Here is a 20,856-nt window from a genome sequence, read left to right on the forward strand (position 1 = left end):
TGTACTGTTCAGTAATAATAATAATAATCGAATAAACTTCAGTCGGGAATGTCGGGGGATTATAAAAAGCACTGAAGAGACATTCATTTCAACTCTATGGAATGCAGACACTTAAAAAGTGTTTATGAAGTAAATGTTCGGACTAGTATTTTTGAAAATGTCATTATTGATCCTCTATTTGGAGTTATTATGGATTTCCAACGAGATAGAAACTCGAATTGAAGCCAAATATTTTATTGAGTTTTACAGAAATATTCCAGCAGGACAATCCCCCACAATATCTTGATCAGCTTCGAAGTATGTCTTCACCCAGAGATTAGCATGTATAGTGTTTTCATCATCAATTTCACTCTTAAATAATTCAAGTGAATTCATTAGAAGTTTTTTTTTGTGCATTGATTACCTCGAAAAATTGAAGGTTTAATTTTATTGATTTGACAAACATTGGGTCCTATAGTTATTTCAAGATATTATTGTCATTTCCACTATATTAAGTGGGAATTCAGGTCTAAATCAGATGAGTCTCGAGAAATTTCACCTCAGTCACCTTTTCTTTTCAAAGACAAAACACAAGCACTACAGAAAAAAATCTTTAAGAGGCTCTAACAGCAGTGCCTGTGCAAAAGTAGCGATTCACGTTGTATTTGAATCGCTGGAGATTGAATTCATTCAGAAAAAGGGTCTCAGGAAGGTAATTCCAAATAAACGCAGGTCTCTAAATGGGAGAGTTCTTGAACAGTGAAGTTTGAGGTGTACTGAGTTGAACCTCACAACGATGAGGAGCCACAATCCGTCGCTTATTTCTATCAACTATATAGCAAGAATTTTATTTATAAAAATAATTTGACCCATATATTTCTGCGTTCATTCTACGCTGTTATTGAATATTATTTTAATATTTGAAATGAATAGTTTTCATTCAAATTTTCATCTCAATGAATGATTGTTATTGATTCAATTGATAATAATGTTTCTTGATAACTTTCATTTGAAATAACTTTCATCAATTCATTCAGTTTTTTCATAATCAAATATTTTTTATACTCTAGCCTTTTTTCAAAATAAAACTATTTTGAAAAGTTTTTCAGAATTCAACTTTCGACTTATTCTCTTGAATAGGTTTTCATTAATTTACATTAATATTTTCAGAATCTTTCGAGGATTTAGTTTTCCAAGTTGACTATATATTTTTGTTCAAGCTCCAAAAACTATTTCACCTTTGAACTTGCAATTTAAAACTATTTTTGACTATCATAAGACTGGAAAAATTCCTATTTCGTATTACTCTTTCATTTGGATTCGCAAATTTATGGACGCACATTCAATTACTGCACTAGAAATTGAATGTGCTCCAAAATCGCCAAAATTAAATGTCTACAATATTTTTGATCCTTTTTCTATAGCCCACTGATATTAAGAAATAATTTCTGAAAAGCCGTGGCATTTTCACCGAGAGGAGGATCAATGAAAATTACTGGTCCAACAACAACCTGTAGGGGATTGAACTACTTGGGCTGGATGTTCAATGACAAGAGTGAAACTCTGACAAACATTGAAAACTTGATTTAGGCGGCGGCGTGCTACGCATAATGGCTGTGCTGTTTCATCATTTTCCAAACAGATCAATTGTGGTAGATTTTGCCAGAAGTCTGAAACTCTTTTTGAAGTCCAGACATCCAGTGTTTGTTCGACAACACATAAAATTATATTTATCAACTTAAACGTTACTCTATGAGAGCCGAGTGGCATACCTAGTTTTTTATTTATCTCTCCACACAGTGATTAATAGTTTCGTCTAAAATAGGATCAACGGAATCACTCAATATGCAATCACTCAGAAGGCATATTGGCCTTCTGAGTTAAACCGAACTTCTGAAAAACCAAAATTGTATGATTCCGTTGCTGATGACCTTCAGGGTTGATGCTAGTTGTTGTGTTGAATCAAAAATAGGCAACATTTCAGCAGGACACTCAAAACTACAATTACAAACTAAACAATTCTATATTTTATTTTTATGATGTCGCCAATGGTTTGTGAGCCCAAAAAGTGACTTGCTCGATGGCTTCTCAATGAAGATGAGCAATAATAGAAGACTACTAAGAAAATGAAAATGTGATAATCTAGATATTATTTCAAGTCGGAATGTTCAAGGTCTGCATTTTTCAAAAAATCTTGTCATGCAATATCAAAAGTGTAAGTCTCTTAATTGCTACCTCAAGTAATTCAAAAATAAATATTGCTCATTTACCAGTTGTCCTATGAGAAAAAGTGTTATATTTTTTTGAAAGTAATGCCAGTCTTGGGCCATGAAAATCACGAACGATGATTCCCATAGTAGAGAAAATACAAACAAAACCCATTTGGTATAATTCCAAATCGGTGTCCCAAATGGAAACATGAGGAAACGTAATGGTTGGTCTGAAACAAAAAAAATATATACTAATATATATATATATATATATATATATATATATATATATATATATATATATATATATATATATATATATAGATAGATATAGATTATTATCGAGTGTGTATGATATACATCAAAAGGGGGAAATTCGTGGACAGAACACTCAAGAAATATGGCTGCACTTCGCTGATGAGGAGCGGTGCAGTTAGGTTTTGAGAGCTATTGAAAGGAAACTCTTTGTTTTTGTCAAGCTTTCATTTAATTTTATATCTGATTTTGTAACCAACTCAGCACAGACATTTGACAATGGTTTGACAATTTTTGATGCTATGATGACGATATCTTTTCTTTCAGTAAAAGATTATGAACGGGCTTCAAAACAATCTTTACCTAAATATGATTTACTATCACAGAATAAGCATTGAAAAATATTTCTGTTACCTCCTTGCCCAGTTAAGAAAATCATAGCTGCGGTATACAATTCAGAATCACTTTGATTTTGATGTGTTACCTGTGTGGAACTCTGTCGATTACTTGACCTCTCACACCATATGTTGGATCATTTCCAGAAACAAAACTATTCCGGTCCAAGTGTATGTGCTCTTCACTTTCTACTTCATTCTGGAGAAAATCTATGAACATTTGTAGATGATTAGTAGAATGATCAGAGATAGAAAAAGAAATTCTGCTATTTAGATACTATCCTACAGGAACTACTTCTGTGTCTCTCCTATACCTTCAATATGTCATCAAGAAGAGCAGATTCAGCTGAAGGGTATAACATAGAAGTATATTGGTTACCAGTAACCCCCAAAGAGTCAAGAGCCCTTACTGTGTTTCTGAAGAATCATATAAAACCGTCAGTGGCATACCTGTATTGTTAATATTTACTTGATTCAAAACTGAATTGAGCAATTCCCTCACATACACCTCTATCGAAAACTCATCTCTGGGGAATCTAGTCTTGAGCTGATCAATGGCATTCTTATATTTGGCTCCTGAATATGGGAAACTTTCCACTAATGATTTCGCAGGAGATCCGAGTTCCATGGCTTGCAGGAGGTATTGGAATTCGTCATACCGATCGATGTCCATTCTCGTTTATATTACGGAATTGACCCCAAACTCCCATCTATTGTTCAACATCTTCAGTGAATTTTTTCAAATCTAGTTTCGGTAATAGGAACCTACGTTTTATACCTGGCAAGATTTCTGTATAATTGCTTTTCGTATCCTCTTGTTTTGGTAAATTCGTCAACTTGTAGTCGCATTTGGATCTATATTGTATCAACTGCTCCCTTTAGGTCTTTATGCTTTTGAATTCTTCATCAATGATAGTATCTTCTTCAGAAACTTTTAATCACTAAATCAAGTTCCAACAATTCGTTCAGCTTCATCCTCTAACTGTCCCAAGAAAGTTGAAATGTTTCACTGCCTAACTTCTTGGCTGTTGATCCCTTTTTCCAGGTAATTACAAATACGGGTAAACATTTTTCCTAACAGCTCTCGTTCTTCCTTGGCTAACGAAGGATTGTACATATCTAGTCCGTTACATATCTTTACAAAAATCTCATCGATACCCGCAATTCCCGAAACTTTGTTCAAATAACCGTTGATGATGAGGATGATTTATGCATTATACAGTGCAGACGTATAAAGTCACCCCCATCTGAACTTCCGAACGGAGCAGGATGTCAGAGTCGGAAAAAAATTATGAATGAAAAAGAATGTTTTTAGTATTTCTTGATAAAAAAGCCACTACTGAGACATCACTTACCGCCGTGAGGGCATTGACCTTCAGTTTTCTGAATTTCGATATTGCAGAGTTATGGATGTTTGATGACTAGGCATTTCGTAACTCCGCCACCTTATGTCACAATTTTTTGAAATGAATGTTGTAACGGTTTAAATTTCTGAATTCAGAATAATCAGTAGAGCCGCCCTGTAGGTTCGTATTTTATCAGAATATTGCTGGGATCGTGGGTTGTCTATTAAGATCCCCACAGACGTCGTTCTTTTTCGACAGGATTACCCGACGTGCAAAACTGTTCGGGCAATCAAGAACCGTGGTGGCGCCCACACAGTGCTCGGTTCAGTTTTCCTTCAGTACTGTCATTGTCATAGAGACGACAGTGGCGTTAGCTAAGAGAAAACGCTCTAAATGGGCAAAGAACTGGTTTCTAAAAAGTACACAACTTCCTCACGTTAATTTATTGCAGGAATTGCGGTTAGAACCAGATGATTGGTTTAATTATCTGAGAATGGATGAAGGCACGTACCTAGAACTACTTAGGTTAGTAACGCCTTTAATCAAGAAAAACGACACTTTCATGAGATCACCCCCCATGAACGTCTAACAGCCAGTTTGAGATTTATCGCTACCGGAAGAAGCTAGGAAGATTTGAAATTTTCAGCGATAATATCTCCTCAAGCTTTGGGACACATCAGAGCCGAAACCTGTAGAGCTATATACCATGTTTGAAAAAAAAGATGTTCCTCAAATCGAGTGAATTCTCATTTTCACCATTTCTATTGTTGCCGATGAATCAATTTCCGTTAGCTTGGTTAATATCTGCTTGTACGTATACTGCTTGTACTATCAGCATACTCGCTCGATTTGACTTTCCAGAGACATCTACTTCATGACTAACAGTCTGTCTACCACATACGGGGCCGACTTGAACGATCTCGTTGAAAACCGTCGTGAAAAATCAGATCAAAACAGATAATTTGGAACGCCGGCAATCACGACGGTTTTCTGCCACACACCGACCGGATTACCCGAACAGTTTTGCACGTCAGGTAATCCTGTCGGAAAATAACGACGTCTGTGGGGGCCTTTAAACAGGAGTAAATAAAACCGAGGAGATTTTCATGGTCAGGGTTCAGAAACGATTCAGATTGGTATATATCCTAAAGCCGACACGAAAACAAGGCTTTAGCTAGGGACCCTCCGAAACCTAAAAACATCTAAGGTCAGTCAAATTAGTCAAATCAATATTTTCATTTCCTATTCTTGAAATATTTGTAGAGAATTCCATAACACGTTTTCAGGTTTTTTGGACGAGCATAATAAGATCATCTGTGAAAGATTCACGTCGAGCACTATCCGACCTTTTATTCGTTTTTTGATGGTAAAAAAAGCTTTCGAGGCATATTCATCTGGTAATTGGAGAAATCCTTCGGAAAAGCTATAGTTGCATCATATAAGTCGTTCTTTGAGATACGAGGAGACATTCTAGAAAGTACCAACTGAGAACCGTATAAGTATAAAAAATATCAAAAATGATGATACCCCGTGAGTAGAAGCCCTGATATTGTTGATATATTTTGGAGCGGTCTGAGTACTGAAATCTACAGTTCATTCCTTAAAATTAGAGGATAGTTTGAGTATTTACCTCTTCTCTGTGCATCTAAGACAGCTGTTGACGGGGTAATAATTATCGAGTTTAATTGTAGTTAATGAAAAAGTAGATTCTGGATAGATTAAGATTCAGACAGTTACTTTTCACTACTCATTTGTTCTCTCACTTTCAATGTATGTAATGATCTATCTGTGTCAGTTTAATACTCAAATATTTTGATTCAATATTGTGCCGTGATACTCGAAACATTTGTTTTATTATTAGGAAAAGGTTCTTTAAACTTGATGCATATGTATTTGCCTGATTTTTTTACATAAGTTTGTTGCAACTAATATATTAAAATCAATTTTTCAGTTATTACACATCAGTTGATAGTGAAGTTTGTAAATATTTCTTTCTACATATCAATTCAATATAAATTTCAAGCACGGAACTTCGTTGTTGACTTTTTGGCTATTTCTCCACCACGTTTCTCAAATCCTTTCAACTGGCGCCCCCGGGACTTACTTTTTTCCATCTATTTTGACTGTAAAAAAAACATATTTTTCTAACTCACCTCCAGCCCCGACAATAATAGGCTAGCCTGGGCCGAGCTACATTTTGGTAATTACATAAATACCAAGGTAGGTCATAATGTTGATTGGAAAAAAATAATAACATAAAACGATAAAATTTAATTTTAACCTCGTAATTCATCATCTACTTAAAAAAGTATCTGAACATTTGTTCAAAATGTTCAGTTTGAACCTCCTAATAGTAAAAGAGTCTACATTCGAATTCATTTCAAAAGTTTCAGATTGTTACTGGGGTATTGCTAGCACACGTTTCGGTAAATCCGTCTCCAAGTTCCCGTATTGTCCCAGGATGCATAAACTTTCGATTTGATATAACCCCCAAAAAAATCTAGAGGAGCTGAATGCGATGAACAAGCAGGCCATTCCAATGGATCGCGCCTACTAATTCATATTACTGGCTTTGTCTGATACAACCAAACCCTTGTACTCACATGTCTGATCTAATCAATCCATTGTGGGAGTGCACCATCTTGTTGGAAAACAACTGGACTTTCGAATTTATTTTGACTGATGTCCTGAATCCGCGGGTGAACGAGGTTCTGAAGAATTTCCAAATATAAATCACCAGGTAGATTTTCCTCTAGATATATGGAATCCACAATTTGATTTCCCAATATTCCTGTCCATACACTCATTTTCTCAGCAGTTTAATTGTGGCTGCAGTTTCGATTTGCAATATAATGGTCGGATATTAGGTCACAAAACTGCATTTATCTGCCCGGAGCATCTTCATTCAATTCATATAATATATTCAGTTCCTAAGATTGAAACACATGGGGATTGTTAGATTTTCTTCTAGCTCCACTAGGTCTAGCTACATCTCCAGTTGTTTGAGAGTTTTCAACCAATTCCCCGAGAACTTTTCAGCAGATCGAATTAACAGAAAATCTTGCGTAGAACACCGTTTCTGCCTCATGGAAATCAAAGCCAGCTTTAGCGTTAATTAGGATTGCTCCTGTTTTTTCCTTTGAAGGTCTGGCGCGAACAATTTTTGATAATTCAAACGAAATGAAATGAAGCTGATTCTTAGTATTAATAGTGACAGCTGTTCTAACATGATAGTCTCTGTTACTGGGGTAACTCGGTGTGGATTCTCATTTCGAACATAAAGACATCCTGAATCGGAATAAAAACTGAAATGCGCTTTTTTGCAACAATGCATCAGGTCAAAACTTATATATTCTAAAAGAAATGATCCTTCCTTCCGAAACTACACAATAGTATAGACACGCCTGCTGAAGGAGCTATTGTATAGCAAAACACATGTTGCGTTTTTGTAAAACTGTTTATTGAAAATCTCACAATAGAATGTTTCTTGAATACGTTATAGATTTTCATCTAGTATCGGCCGATTCCATCACATATCGCTTAATCAATTATAAAAAGCAGTAAATCAATAGTTTATTGAAAAACCATTCAGGGATGACCTCCGTATATAGTTTTATATTTTGATTTTGTCAACTTGCAAAAATTGCAAGTTGACAAAGCTACATTCAATGAACATAATGAAAATATCGAAAAATCAAAACTGATGATTTACATCTAGTAAAACAAAATAGGTAATGCGAAATATGCGATCAAGTATACTCTTGAATTATAAGACCAAATGACTCAGACGCTTCTCTTCAAGAAATCACTACAAAACAATACTTGACAAAGTTACACTCGGTTTCCAAATATTTGAATGATGGAACTTATAGGTCTTCGAACAGGTTCAATACTACCCTCAACAAATATTTCGAAAATACCTGAAGTTGAACCCGAAATTTACATAATATACAGGCTGATATTTTCAGCTGATATCACAATTGTTATCTCGTAAACGGTAGGTTCTACAAGAAGGGTTGAATGAAACAAAAGTTACTTTTTTATGAATGCAGCATGATGGATATCGAAGAAATCGCCAACCGTTTCTGAGATATCTGCAAAACTGAAAATGACAGATTTCATTTATTTGCTGTACCGCCTCAAATTTCAATAATATGAAGAAACGACAAACGACCTTCTTGCTTTATTTCATGTTTTTCATAATCTGCTTCAACCCATTTTTCAATGCGACGTTTCGTTCAATGAAATCCATCTTCAATATATCTTTTTAATACGAACCTGAATATTTTTTATAAATTTTTGTAGTATTTGTAACTACAAATTCATTGACATATCACAACTTATGTATTTCTTGACGTTTCTTCTAAAAAATCCTTCATCAAAATTCCATCATTTAACTTCTTTTAATGAGAAATATTTCTGAATATCGTTGCAAGCACATAGTTAATAGTATCGCAATACACCACATTGAAAGAGAAACAATTGCGAAAGAGAATGTAACGAAATAATAAATCGTAAAAAATGAACATCATAAGGGAATGCCTCACGTTACATTTTTAAGCTACCGTCTCACGCGATATCGCATTGAATGTTCGAATTGTCATCCATCATTTCTCAAACAGATACTTGCTCTAGAAATAGTGTGCTTGTGGTAGTTCTCTTACATCTGTGGAGTGATAGCCGTGAAGACTTTCCGGACTGAATCTTTCAATCCATAAATATTTTCAAAATTTGTTCTGAATACTTCATCTTTTATGAATCCCCACAACGGTAAATCTAGAAGAGAAAGGTCCGGTGAACGTGGTGACCATTCAATTAGACCATTATTTCCTATCCATCTTCCTGGCATAGTTGTATTGAGGAAATATCTGCACATTCTCCTCCGTTGTGATAGAGCACTGTCGTGTTGAAAATACTCATATTCTTATAAGGCTGAGTGGCAAATCTTCTAGAAACTCAATTTGAGTCCCTGATAAGAAGTCCAAGTCAGAGTTGTTTAAAAAAAGTGGGGTCCAATAACTTTGCTATCTTGAAAATTGGTAACTCTGTAAATATGTATTTTTTTGTCGCCATCACACCACACTTTTTTGTATATTTCAGTATTTTGGCGAAATTTTCTTATGAGCCATCGACAAAAAAACTTTCCTCCTGTGGAAGTCCGTCAAACGAATATGATGGATTTTCCTGACTCGATAAGACTTGAATTTATTCTTTATTAAAATTTTCCGTACAGACGTAGTGGATATGGCCGAATTATGAGCAATCTTCTTCAGGGATACTTCCTTGTTCTCATTTTTTTTTCCAAAAATCTCAAATCAAATGAATATCACTTTATCATTATTGTGAATCTTTTTTGAACACACCTAAAATGCCGATTTCACTATCGCCACCACATTCAGTAACAGTACATTTTCTATCGAAGGGTTTTTCAAAGTATCTATAATTTCCTAAACTATATGATGGAATTGGCCAATACTTTATGAAAATCCATAACTAACGTATTTAAAAAACACTTTATTGTGAAATTTCCACTAAACAAAAATGCAACACGTGTTTCGCGTGTCTTTGAGTAAAAACACGCTCGAGGAAGCCATTGTTTGGAGAAATTCGTGATGCGTTTTTGTAAACTTGTTTAATGAAAATCTTACAATAAAGTGTCTCGGGCGTGTCTTTGAGTAAAAACTCGCCCGAGAAAGCCATTGTTTGGAGAAACACGTGTGTTTTTGTAAAATTGTTTAGTGAAAATCTCACAAAGAAGAAAGTGTTTTTAAATACGTTAATTTCCTGAACTATTTTCGATACATTGAAAATATCTATATGATTAGGTTGTCGTAGTTCAGGATACAAGTCCTGATATATTGTTAGAGATTTGGTATCATTTCTCAAACAAAAAGCATATCCACTTTTTCACCATTGAAAAAATTCATGTTTTTCTCTCAAACTCGCTCACCAAATTGAATAACTGTTTCATTTTGTGTTTGACAATTAACGTGATATTCACATGTATTTCATGGCTTACTTCAAAAAAAGAAATTATCGCTCATCATGTTTCTCCTGAATATCATCTATTACTTTTTTGATACAGTATTTCCATTAATTGATTCTTGTTGATATACTCACTCATTTTCTGAACAGAAATGTTTGGGTAGCCACAAATTTTCAAGAGATATTTAGAACTTATGAATGCAGCTTGGTATTGACACAAAAATTATTGCTCTCTCTTTTTAAGGACAATATAAATATAATATTTAGGATCTCAATGAACCACATCACCGACGAATTTCAGTAACATTCGGAAATTCCAGCTCTTAATAAAAAGAGATGATAGAATATTGATGATGTGTTTCCGGGAAAAACATCGTTATAATATGTTGATGAATTTGTAACTGCAATAACTACCAAAATGAATAGAATACAGGTCCGTATTTAAAAAAATATATTTATGATGGATTTTGATAACCGAAATGTCACATTGGAAAATGGGTTGGACCACATTATGGGAAATATGAAATGAAGCAAAAAGTTAATTTGTCATTTTTTGAAATTATTGAAAATGGAGGCGGCAGAGCAAAAAAATAAAATCGGTCATTTTCAGTATTTTGCAAATGTCCCAGAAACGGTGGTGATTTTATCGATCTGAGAACACCATTATGTTCCTAAAATTGCAACTTTTGTTACATTCAACTGTTCTTGTAGGACCTACCATTTCCGAGATAGCAATAGTGGTATCAGCTGAAAAATGGCCTGTATATACTATACATTTATACTGGATGATAGAACTGGAATTTATCATTTCCTACTCACCTATATAAAGTAAATAGAAAATGATGACGGCTCATTAGAATCACTCATTTCGACAATCAGATGTTTCAAATGAATTTAATCGATTTTTTTCTTCTTGGGTATTATATTCACATCTTTTTTGCTGGAGAAAAGACATGATTCGTCAAAAAAAGTTTAATATGTGCCTGATATACAGCACCCAATGTGGGTAATTCGATGCAAATTTGCATTAGTTTTTATCTGACAATTTATTGAATACACAGACAAGTTGTTTCCTTGGAATTCAAATGACTCACAAAATGAAAAATTTTTTTTTCAACCAACGTGATTTTGCAAAAGTTTTATCCGCGAAATCTCAACAGAACGAATATTCTTGACGTTGAAAAGACATTTTCAAAACCACCCCTTGTACCTCCATACATACATAACTACTCATCTTGAAACAAAAAAAGGATGTAACTTTTTGACTCTATGAACTGGAATCATTTTCCCGATCATATTATATTCCTAATCTAAGGGAACCAATCGGATACTGCACTTACCCTGTTCGAAATTTTTATTCATTTTCGTGTCCTAACGCACTCTTAGAAAAAGCAGAAGTGAGAGTACAGTTCAAATGATTAGTTCATTAGGTTAATGCTATTCATCAATTCCGCTATTAAAATATGTTTCTTTGTTGGTTGAAATGGAAAAAATTAATATCATAATATCCGCTGAATAAACATAACATAATGAAGAACAAATATTTTTTAGTATCATCTTTATAACATTTGGTTGATGATGATAATGATTGTGATTAAGATAATATTGGTCAACAGTACAAGTTTTGAACTACTGAACGAAATTAATGTTGATGGACTCGAACTTCTAGTGATTGTTTGTTTCAACTCGTATAAAACTTCAACTTTCCCTCTCTTATATTCCTACTGATAATCATTATCAAACGAAACCAATCAATGAACTCATCTTCAACACCGGACCGCCCGAAGAAGCCATTGTTTGACGAAACACGTGTCTCGTTTTTGTCAAACTGTTTAATGAAAATCTCACAACAAAGTGTTTTTTGAATACCTTATGGATATTCATCAAGTATAGGCCAATTCCATCATGTACCTAAAACTAATTGTTTCAAAATGGTTTTAACATCTCTCGACGCGCAATTCACTAACCAAGTTGGCGTTGACAAGAGCTGGACCATTTTCGCAAGATAGCTCATCTCCTGATGAAATAGTTTATTTGGAAAAAGGTAGGTTGGGTAACAGGATCAATAATTTCTTAAAAAAAAACAATTGATTTCTTGCCGGCTAACAATTGTTTTTTAAGAAAAAATTGATCCTGTTCCCAACCAACCTTCTTTCAGAAAAATTATTGGATCACTAAACTCGTTTATTTCTGTTTGTTTTTTTTTATAATTTCGTTGAAATTAGCTCTGCGAAAAATATTTCAGAGATTACAAAATTCATAAATTGACAGACCAATATAAGTAACTAGAACATTTTTTTAACCTTATGTCGAAAGAAGATTGATATTCAAACTTACACACCATCACTCATCATATCGAATTATACAAATCAAGTAAAAATTACGTCTTCATAAATCCTTCCATCTGTAACATATTGGTCATCTGTATCTTGATTCTTGACACACACATCTTTTTTGAACTTTTTTTTCTCGGAAAATTAAGTTTTTGGAGGGTGTAACCACATCAATCGAATTTCATTTCAACAGTTGATTATACAAGTAACACTTTATTGGGAGATTCTCTTTGGACAGTTTACGAAATAAAAAAAGATATAGCGAATCCATGCAATGATTCAAGCGTTTCCATCATATGAAAACGCTTGGAAAAGCGTTTGTAAAGCGAAACATGTGTGCTTTTGTGAAAATCTAGCGATGAAGGGTTACTTGAATACGTTATGGATTTTCATCAAGTATCGACCAATTTCTACATATCATATATTATGGTGAGATGAGTTTCATTCTTTGTTTTAATCACCCACTTGAGCCAACTAATATAGTGCAAATATTAAATTCTAATAATTTGTTATGAAAAACTAAGTAAACATAAAATTGTATGGAAAGTTTGAAAAAAAGCGAGTAGTCGTGGTACAGTCTTGACCAAAACGTGTTTTTGTTCCGTTTCCTTTGATATAGTAGTATTTTGGCCTTCTACTTCTCCGTCTACAGGGTGTTTCAAATTCGATCCTCACCATTAGTATCTCGGAAACTATGAGAGATACGAAGATGGTTAAAGTTGCGCATTTACCTGAATAACAATATGCCGTTGAGAAAGTTCTGAAATTCCGGGTATATCCGGAGATATCCGGCGAAAACCAATATTTCTGATAATGGTTTTTATTTTTTTTTTGACTTTATTTTTTCAAAGGATTCGAAAATGAATTGTACTTCCGCATTTTCACTTTTTCCCTGCTACATGATGGTGTTTTCAGATTTGCTCACCGACGTTTCGTCTTCCGGCCACCATCATCAACTTTATTTTTTCTTATAGGCGCTAGATTGAATTCTTTCTGTTTTGAATAGAACTAGATTTCCCTTTTTCAATGATGTGTCATAAGTTACCGTTCTTTCTCGAAAAATTGGAGATATTGAAAAAAAATAAGTCTTATCATAACAGGCTTTGACTTTGATGTTTCTAAATTTGAATTTCAATTTGTTACACTCAATGACATTTTGTTATTGTAAAAGTCATTGAATTTTTGGCGAAAAATGGCTTTCACGAATGAAGAAAAACGGGATATGACACACATTTATTACAAATATGATAGAAACAGTGTTTGGACATCGGAAATGTATTTAAACTTGTATCCTGAAAGACGACAACCATATCGAACTATATTCAAATTATTGGATCGAAATCTCACCGAGATTGGTGAGATTTGTCATAAAATTGCTTGGAGACATCTCAAAAAAAGGGGTTCAAAATGTTACAAAATACACATATTTCAAAAATTGCATCCAGATGATCTCGAAATGCGATTAAAATTTTGTAATTGGCTAATAAGAAGACCTGATTTTCCTGTTTTCCTGGAAAATGTTATTTGGACAGATGAAAGCACACATTTGGAACATAAACAACCCCAGGCAATTCCGAGAAATTCGACCTCAAGTGCGATTTAGTATTAACGTGTGGGCAGGAATTAAGATATATTTTTGGGTCCTCATTTATTTGACGGAATTCTGAATGGAGAAACCTATCACCAGTTTTTAATGTCGATTTTCGAAAACTATTTGGATGATCTACCTTTGGCTAACAACATCTGCTTTCAACATGATGGTGCTTCACCGCACACTACCAAACGAGTATATAATTACCTGACTGAAAGGTTTGGTGATAAATGGATAGGCAATAATAGGCCGGTGAGGTGGCTAGCAAGGTCTCCAGACTGAAAAATAGAGTTTATGGTCAGAGGAAATATCAAAATATTAAGGACCTTCAACACAGCATTGATAGAGAGTTCGGAAGATTGAGGAGGAGGGAAATTAATCGTGCAGTGAATAATATTCTAAAAAGGGCACAGTTGTGTTATCATCAACAAGACCAGCATTTTCAGTATTTGCTGTGATTTAGTTCTGTCTTTACATTTTAGTTAATTATTGCTATTTGTTCAAAGTTTTATTTTCATTAAAAAGGACACAATGTCTAATTTACCTCATACACACCTCACTTATCAAATTTTGATTATTGATTCTGTTTCCGTATTTTTTCATTGGCTTTTTAAACGAACCAAACTCGCTGAGATTTCGATTCAATAACTCGAACATAGTTCGATGTGGTTGTCGTTTTTCGAGGTACAAGTTTAAATACATTTCCGATATCCTAACACTGTTTCTATCGTATTTGTAATATATTTGTATTATATCTCTTTTTTCTTCATTTGTGAAAGCCATTTCTCGCCAAAAATTCAATGATTTGTGCAATAACAAAATGCCATTGAGTGTAACAAATTGAAAGTCAAATTCAGAAACATCAAAGTTGAAGCCTATTATGATTAGAATTTTTTTTCAATATCTCCAATTTTTTAAAAAGGAATTAAAACTTATGATACATCATTGAAAAGGTAAAATCTGGTTTTATTCAAAACAGAAAGGATCCAATGTAGCGCCCATAAGAAAAAATAAAGTTGATGATGGTGGCCGAAAGACGAAACGTCGGTGACCAAATCTGGAAACACCATTATGTACCAAGGAAAAAGTGGCAATGTGGAAGTGCAATTCATTCATACTCGGAATTTCAGAACTGTTTCAACGGCATGTTGTTAGTCAGATAAATGCGCAACTTTGCCCCAATGTAACCATCTTCGTATATCTCATAGTTTCCAAAATCCTAATGGTTAATTTCAGGTAATTTCAAAATAAACTTTTTGTAGATGTGTAGAGAAGTGTTCAAAAAATAAGATGAATGTACAAATTTTGCGAGCTACTTATATTCGATTAGCGATTTTTTTTATCTCTTATGTTGGTACACTCGTCTCGAACATATGTTCACAGTTTCAGCTGTTTAGCGTGTTTAATTTGTTGGTGAGAGGCATAAACGTTAGAAGTGTTTTGCGTGTTCCACGATTTTCTGATATCGAAAAAAATAGATCTGAAAATTTGCTTCTGATTTTGTGTAAAAAATTGGAATGCTCAAAATACTTCAAACATTGAGAGTGGCATACGGTGATTGTACTCTGGGTCAGAAAAATGTTTACAAGCTTTTCACAGAAGGTTCTGGATTTTGACCAATATATCATCGCATGAAAATCGCTCAGGAATTGTTGAATGACGTAATCGGTAATCCAGATTTGTTTGAAAGGGTCATAACTGGTGACGAATCATTGGTATATGGTTATGACACCGAAACCAGATTCCAGTCGCCCCAATGGAAGAGCCCAGGAGGGCCAAGAACAAAAAAAGCACGCTTAGTTCGATCGAATATCAAAGTTTTGCTGTTTTCTTCGAACCATGGCGTAGTGCATCAGGAGTTCTTGCCACATGGCCGTACGATCAATAAGGAGTATTACCTTCAAATTATGTGCCGCTTGCGAGAAGTAATACGAAGAAAATATTTTTTGGGCAGAAACAATACCTCAATCATGCCTCAGCCACCGTATTCACCAGAGCTCAAGGACCTACCAAAAAGTTCATATCAACAAAATAGAAATTGATGAATAAATAAATATGTTTGTAGAAAAATTTAAATTCACCTTGTTTTTTGATCATGCATAGGTCATGCATAGAAGTTATTCTAAATGGTATCATAAAATGTGAGTGGAACTGAGAAGTCGATCCATATTTCAAAAGATCCTGAAGGTGTATGGTTTTTTGGTTTTTCTATTTTCTGCTTCCTTCGTTAATTCATAGTGATTCACTATTTCCAAAAATTGAATTTTTATGGGTTGATGGAAAACCATATGAGTTCGCTGGGCACTGAAATAGTGAAAATCACTGAAGTATATGATGCAGGCATAATTGAACTTGACAATTAATTGATCAGCTTCCTGTAACCAGAAATATAGGATCTCCAGATTTAATGACGATACTATCTTGGTGAAGTTTTCCCAGCAGATACCAATAACTATGAATTAAAAGGGGTTTCTAACGTTCCAAAATCCAGCAGTCAATCCTCAACAGAAAGAGTTGCATATGACTGAAACTGTTAAGCAAATTTTATGTATGGTAGATGTTGACATCCAAGAGGTGATCAAAGTTATTCGTATGGGTATGTCTTTAACGGAAAAATTCATCCCAAGTTCGAGACCAATAGAAGAAGATATGAACTGGCAATTCAAATTATGCCAAGGCAACTAAATATGCAGCAGTCAGAAACTAGCCAAAATCACGAGAACAAAATTGTTAGAGGACTGACTAAGTATTAAATTTTGAAATGAAATTCCTACCATAATGAACAAAAATAGTTGAGACCAGTGCACTGAAATTAATTTTTGTTACTATACTATTTAAATACGACTAATTGGGTTATGCTATGAAACATTTTCTGTGTTTTCCTGTCTCTGTCTCTTTCTAAATGAGTTCTCTACACATTTCAACATTTCCCCTGGGATTTCCGTAAGAACTGTGATGATTCTTACTTTCAGGTCTTCTATAGATGATGATCAATAATCAATAATCAATTTAATACTCATACACCCCTGAAAAATTTATATTGGTTGCCTCAGGTTATCTGGATAGCCACGACACTATCTATCCATTTTTGGGGTATTCTAGTGGTTCAGTTTTGAAAGGTGGTGGCACACCGTCCTATAGCCACATTTTGAGTTACATTCCATATAGATCATTATCCAATAAATTAGATAACGTAAGCCAAAGAATACTGATGAGCTTTCTTTCAGTGACATGCCCATCAAAAAATACGAGCCGAGAACTCGTGTTTCAATAATTTCAACGATAATATTAAGTGACCAACTCTGTTTTCATGGTGGATTTCGGTTGCATAGTAATGAATGTTATGCCGATTCACGATTATACTTTTTTTAAATGTCGTTTCACCAGGAAAAAAGATGAAATCGAGAAAATTGCACACGACTTTCAAAACGTCTCTCTCAATTTTCATAGGATAAAATATCCTAGCTCTCATCATTTGAAACACGCTGGTTTGGTATAATCCTAATTCTCTGCTCAGGTAACGTTTACTTATATATCGTTTTTCAACTATGTTTCAAGAGAATCATGAGCTCTTTCATCTAGTGGTCCTTTTTTCGAAAACCTGTTGTATATCCTAGATGCAAGAAGGCACTTCAATTTGCCCTTGAAAGATAATAACTCATAGGATTATTGACAAACTTTGAGATACATTTTTTGTACCCAATAATGAATTAATCAAATTCTGAAAAAAAAATAGGATAAATATTTTTCAGGTTGTTTCCGCAATTATCATCTCTGAAAAAGGTAGAAAGTACCACTAGATGAAATGATAAAATTCTACTGTAGTAGTAGTTTATTTCAATGCTCGAAAACAAAATTAAGTAAGTGAACTTGGGAATTGCATTTCTTCTGATATCAAAAAATTTTGAAACTGTGTATGATTGGAAAAATATAGATTCATCAATTAGTTTGTGAAAAATCAATACAAAATTTTTGTGTGACGGCTAGTGAGGCATAGGTAGAAACACGTAGTGGTGTTATACACAAATATGCTAACCATTTTTTTCACGTTAGAGAATAATTATCAGTTGAAGTGAATCAATTGCCAATAATGACATGAAGTAAGTTTTGACTACACAGAATGATCTGAAGGACCTGCCAATTTTTTTATGTCATCCTAGGGAATGACCCTCTATTATTCACCAATTCTGTTCTGTTTGGTTATTGAAAAGCAGAAAAAGTCGTGAAGGAGAAACATTACGTGAATATTATTAATTATCTCGCGAAATATAGATAAAGTAATTCACTAGTTAGAAATTTAGATGAAATAATAGAATTTTCCGAAATTAGATTTGGGCGACCTGAACTTGTTGCTTGATTTTTTAAGAAAATTTTTAACTAATTTTGGTAACATTTTCAGACGACGTAAAGAATTTTGCATGTTCTTTTCAGTAACTGAAGGAGAAAGAACACCTATTCAAAACTTTGCCATTATAAGGACTTTTCAATAAATTATCTTTACAATAAATGAAATGCATTTTAAGGTACTTACTGAATTCAGTATCCGAAGTAATGTCATTTCACCTGCATTTCTCTTTATTGATCTTGAATTTTGAAACTTGTGAAATTTCAGGTTGGCAATATGCAAACAGTTTGAGTAGAGCCACAAGATGTGTGTGTGTGTGTGTGTGTGTGTGTGTGTGTGTGCGTGGGCATTTGTAGCCATGCGAGGACTTTCGTCCTTACCAGATAGGTCCTGTGAGGACAGTTTATCATGCGAGGACACACACACCCCGTCCTCGCAACCTTTCGACTTCATTTTAGTTATCTACGTATTATTCCGACCTCAGATGTACCTATAAATCAAAAATAGATGATGTCCTCATAAGACCATGTTACTACGGACACTCAGTTCACCAACACACCGCTAGGCGTGCAACGATCGATTGATGAACACACTCCTACCTAATTTCTGCATATCCTCCAAAGACACACAAATTCAAAAATTCACACAAATGCAAGTGAGATATCTGCCTTTGAGAGGACTCAATTTGTGTGTCGATACGAAGACATCTTCGACATTTGTGTGTAGATACGAGTACTCTGAATATGTTAAGAAGCAAATGGAATATTTCAAATAACATCACATTTTGTATTGAAGACCTAATTTGTGTGACGATGAGGGAATTCATTTGCATTTGTGTAAGGATGCGAGTACCTGAAATGAAATGAATTATATGTATTTCTCAGAAGTTCGTCAAATTGTGTGTTGGAGTAAAGACATCATTCATGTCGCATTGCGAGGACTTTTGTGTAGGGTAAGAGTTGGGATACGATTCCATCATACTCACGGCATTTTCATATTTCGCAGTTCTGAATGTTTGAGCACTGTGATATTTAGGTACATCGGGAAAATCTGAGTAGAAGACTTTTAGTAGGGTCCAGCCTCAAGGATGACCAAACAAAGAAATTGAAAAACTCTCGGAAGCGGCTAAGTTAGAAAATCGAAAACTTGACTTGGGTTCAATCTTAGGCTTTCACATTTTGCATGCAACATTTTCACGTCCAAATTTTCACCGTTTTCTAACACTTTGAATTTTCTCTATTCTCTCTGTTCATTTCTGGTAATCTGTTTCACTTAAACCAGGCCTGTCCCTGTAATATCGGGGACGAATGTTTCTAGAGTCGAACTTTTCGTCTAAAAACAACTGGTATGATAATATGTTCATGTTATACATTAATAAAAATAACAATTTTCTATGCTTGTCATAGCTTTCTTGAGCAATTCAAATAAACTGTAAGCTACAGCAACAAGAAAAAATATTCACCGGAAATATTTACACTTTCAATAATCAATCAGTGATTGGAATCGAAAAAAGCGATGTAATTGAGCAAATGTTGAAGAATGATAAACCAAAATCAGTTTGATTATTTTTTCACGTGTCACGTTTCACGTTTTACATATTTTATCAATAACACTGGTTTATTCTGGCCAGTTGAATCAACACACTCCTATAGTTTTCAATTGAACTTGTTTTGTCAAAAATATGTATTAACGTGCTACCATCCAAATTGGTGAAATAAATAATCTTTCCAAATACCACTCATTCTTCAAATTTCATCTGATAATTTCTAGTTTTCATCACTCAAACTCGTTTTTTGGCAAACGCATCCAAACAAACCGAATCAAGGTTACGTTGTAGAACATGTTCAAGAGGTAGCAAAAACGTATGTGACTTTCTGGAACTCCAACTAGCGTTTCCCGATATGACTAATAACCAGTCCCTGCAAAGCTTACTGTTGTATCATCTGAAAATAGAACTTTCAACTGGTGATAATCAATTGTAGTGCCAAATATGCGCCAGACTAATTGACAATTATAAAACAACAAGTATAGCTGATGCACCAGTCAATCTAATAATAACATTGATGCTCTTCAAACATGACTGAACCTCTGGTGGAAGCACCAAACTCTTACAAAAATGCAAAATAGATGAACACTTCAATCTAGGAGACCACTATCATATCTTCATGTAGTCATTGTCCACTGTGGATCTGGTATTGAATCTGGTTATTATTACGCATTGGCCAAAGACGAAACGGACGGGTTTAAGTTTGACGTTAGGTGTGTCACTAAATATTCTGGCGATATTTCGAATTTATTGAAGCCTACATTTCATTTTATGAAAGAGAGGATATTGCCAAATCAAGATCTTCAGATGAAGTTAGCAGATCAAAATCTTCAGATAATGTGATACTGCAGGTTTTTCCGGAATTTTCTGC

Source organism: Leptinotarsa decemlineata, unplaced genomic scaffold, assembly GCF_025532065.1.
Source record: "Leptinotarsa decemlineata unplaced genomic scaffold, Ldec_3_MD MMD2_tig00026307_RagTag_RagTag, whole genome shotgun sequence".
NCBI lineage: Eukaryota > Metazoa > Arthropoda > Insecta > Coleoptera > Chrysomelidae > Leptinotarsa > Leptinotarsa decemlineata.